We start from the raw sequence: 3,466 nt of genomic DNA on the forward strand, positions 1-3,466 counted from the left end.
TAGGATCATGGGTTATTCTTCCATGTCACATACATCTTGGTGGAGCGCTCAAAATGATATAAATTAAAAACATGCACTCATCACCAAGCAAAGTGAATGATCATATATGAGATATAATATATAGTATCATCCAAGCAAGCGTTAAAGTAGCATATGATCGAACACATGATCATACAAGTATCTCATACAAGGACATAAGGTATCAAACAAGCACACACATAAAAGTTCAACCAAAAGCAAGAGGGACAAAGAAGCAAAACAATCTCTCTTGAAGCCTATGATCTATACATTTCTCCCCCTTTGGCAAGAAGTTACCACAAAGTTCAAAAATGCATAGTGCTATGCGTCTCTCAGGCTTGGTCTTCGGGAGGTGGTATAGAGAGAACTCCGAGGATGAAGGCATCAGTTGATGTAGCTAGAGCTGGTGGAGTGGCTGCTGGACGTGGCACTGAAGTTGTTGCTGCTGGTGCAGATGATGTAGCTCTTGTATCTGGCACTGGCACTGCAGCTGACCTCTGACCTCGTGGCACTCACTGAAAAGCATCTGTTGTTGCCTTCCCTCTCTTCTCTTTTGCTTCCTCCTGGAGCTGCTTAATTGCAGTCTGTATCTCAGTGACTTTCAGATCAAGATCATAAAACTTGGTTTCTATGTTCCTCTCCAAGCTCTCCTGATTTTGAGTCAGGGTGGCCAACCCCTTCTCAATCCTCAAAGTGGCCTGAATTAGATAAGCTAGTTGATCTTGTTTGCTCTTCAAGAACACTTGAGATGCCTCTTCTGCACTTGGAATCTTTGTAGCTTTTTATGCCTTAGCCTTAGCTCTCTTCTCCTGTGCTTGCTCTGAGGTGGGATCATCCTCATTCATCGCAACTGTGTTATCTTCAAACTCTGGGTGCAAGGGTAAATGCCCCTTGTCCAACAAGTAAGTGTCTGTGCCCATCTAGGAGTTGATGAGCATCTGAATGTGTGGAGCATACCCACAAGATCTTTTCTGGTCAGCAACTGTCCTTTTGATTGTCTCTACAATCAGACTCATGACCTTAAACTTCCGAGGCACATCAAATATTTTCAACAAGTTTAGTGAGTGACCTCTGATCATCGTGATCTCCAGATTGGGTAGCAAAGTATGCCTCAAGATGGTGTTGATAGTAGGTAGATCAGACAACAAGTAATGTACAGATCCAAACTTATGTGTGTCCAATGCTTTGTCAGGGATCTCTTTGTACATGTTTGCCATAGAGTCGTGGCCATCCTTCTTCTTGGCATAGATATCCAAATCATCCTCATGCTGTTTTGGGGCTTTGATCAACTTGGCCCACTCATCAACAGTTGATTGGTACCTTGTACCTTCAGACATCCATACTATTCTACCATTTGGATAGAAATGAGCTGTAGAATAGAATTGCATGATTAGCTCATCATTCCATTTGGTAAGCTTATGTCCAACAAACTTGTCAACTCCACAAGCTTTGAAGCTTTCATGTACTCCTGGAAAGTAATCTTCATTCTCATCAATGAACTTTCAATCAACCCACTTCATATCACAGACAATAGGCTTCTTGTCAAGCAGAATGGTCTCATAGAAGTCTTGTTGTTCTTTTGTGTGGAACCTATAGTCCACAACAGTTCTCCTTCTCACAACATATGGATCAGACTGTCTCCAAAGTCTCAAACCTGCATCCTTTCTGATGTTCATGTCCTCTGCCACTGGATGAGTGTCATTGTGGTCTAGAATCTTTGGTTTCAGCTTTCTCAGCACTTGGGCTTCAGTATCTTCTTCTTCAACTTCAGGCACTAGGGCCTTGTTCTTCTCCTCGGCTGAGATGTTTCTAGTGCTTCTCTTGGGCTTAGGTGGATTATGAGCTTGAGCAGCAGCTTTGGGAGCAGATTTGGGCTTTGATGTAGCAGCCCCTGACTTGATTGCATCTCCCATAAGCTTCTGAGTCTTGGGTGCCGGTGCAACATCCTCCTCTTCTTCATCTTCATCCTCATTAGGATCTCTCATCATGGAGGACTTGCCAATAACTCTGGCAATGGTATTTCTGACCCTCTCCTTCCTCTTCTTGCCCTCTCCAGCTTCTTTGTGTTCAAGAGTGAACTCCATTGTTTCTTGAGTGGAGGCCCTGGCCTTAGATATCAGAACCCTTTTGGCAGGAATCTTCTTGTTCAACCCTGGCTTGGTTGCAACAGCTGTGGCATACTCCTTCTTCAGGACTTTCTTTTTGGAGCTCACTTCCTCCTCTGTAGCCACATAGTCCTCATCTTCAGAATCTGAGGTTCTCTTCTTCTTTGATCTGGTGGCTGCCTTTGGCAAGTTACTTGGTGTGCTCCTGCTACCCTCATCATAGCTTCTTGAGGGACTAGTGCCCTCACTCATGTGCACTTGATCTTCAGACTTATTTTGGCTATCACTCTAGTCAGACATCTTGGCAAGCAAACTGACAGCAAACCCTGTGAATAGATATAGATGAGGTAGAGTAGATGAGCATCACAAAGTGCAAATTTTTTTCAAAACAGATGAGTCAAAAACTCAGTTTTAGTTCTCCATGGAAAGCATTTCGTAGATATTGATTTGTTAAACTCGATGATACCGAAGCAACTTTTGGAACCTACACTTGTGAACTCGGTCAGACCGAGTCACAGTTCGGTGGCACCGAGATTGCTAGGGTTTCACCGAGAGTTGAACTCGGTCACACCGATTTGCAGTTTTCGGTCAGACCAAAAAGCGCATGTGCAATGGCCTAAGCCAAATCGGTGAAACCTAACCCTAAATTTTCGAATCAAACCTAACCTAAAGGAACTTTTCTCTGGATAGTTTGTTTTCACACGTGGTAAAGATCATGGCAAAGCAATGTGCTAAGAATCGAAGTAAGGAAATAGCACAAAGCATCGAACTCATACCCTAGTTTGGCGGGAGTTTGCTATGGCGGCAACAGCGGAGCAGATTGTCGTTGACGGCGATGAAAAGCAGCGGCGGGAGGTCGCTGGCGGCAATGAGACGATCCGGAGACCCGAGGCAACAGAGTAGGATATGCACGGGCTAAGAGGTTTCGAAGAAATTTCCAAAATCTCACCCGTGGATATATATATATCCCGACCCTGTTGGTGTGACTGAGTGGAATAACTCGGTGGCACCGAGATGCAGAATCGCAAGTGGTTACTGCAACTCAGTGTGACCGAAAAGTTCAAATCGGTTGCACCGAGATTGAAAACCTAGATCAACTTAGTGAACTCGGTGTGACCGAAGTGGATGACTCGGTCAGGCCGAAATACACAAAGAGGTTTTGGAAGTTTAAGTCTATGACAAATCGGGGACTCCGAGTGCTCCTCACACAGAGTGGTTCGAATCTGACTTGATCAAACTTTGTGATGTAGCATGAATAGAGTTTGAGATGAGAAAAGCATAGATAGCTAGAGGAAGTTCTTAGGCATTCTTTTCCATCCATTTGGCAAAATAGAAAGAGACAA

The sequence above is a fragment of the Triticum aestivum genome, chromosome 2A (assembly GCF_018294505.1).
Source record: "Triticum aestivum cultivar Chinese Spring chromosome 2A, IWGSC CS RefSeq v2.1, whole genome shotgun sequence".
Taxonomy (NCBI): Eukaryota; Viridiplantae; Streptophyta; class Magnoliopsida; order Poales; family Poaceae; genus Triticum; species Triticum aestivum.